This window comes from Eimeria tenella, genomic scaffold, assembly GCF_000499545.2.
Source record: "Eimeria tenella Houghton genomic scaffold, Eth_scaff1897, whole genome shotgun sequence".
Lineage (NCBI taxonomy): Eukaryota > Apicomplexa > Conoidasida > Eucoccidiorida > Eimeriidae > Eimeria > Eimeria tenella.
Window position 1 is genome coordinate 1626 of NW_013541736.1, and position 214 is coordinate 1839.

Here is a 214-nt window from a genome sequence, read left to right on the forward strand (position 1 = left end):
TGACTGCGCTGGGGCTTTCTTTGTACAGCAAATTGGGCACGCTGCTGATCATGGCCTGGCAAGAAGCTTTGCTGCTGCGGCATTGTGTTGCACTTTTTTCTTTGAGCAGCAACGCGGTGGCACTTTATGTTTTTCTTTTTCCTGCACATCCTGCTGTTGGGTTGTTAATTGCTGCTGCTGCTGCTGCAGCAAGAGCGGCCGGGCGCGCCTTCTT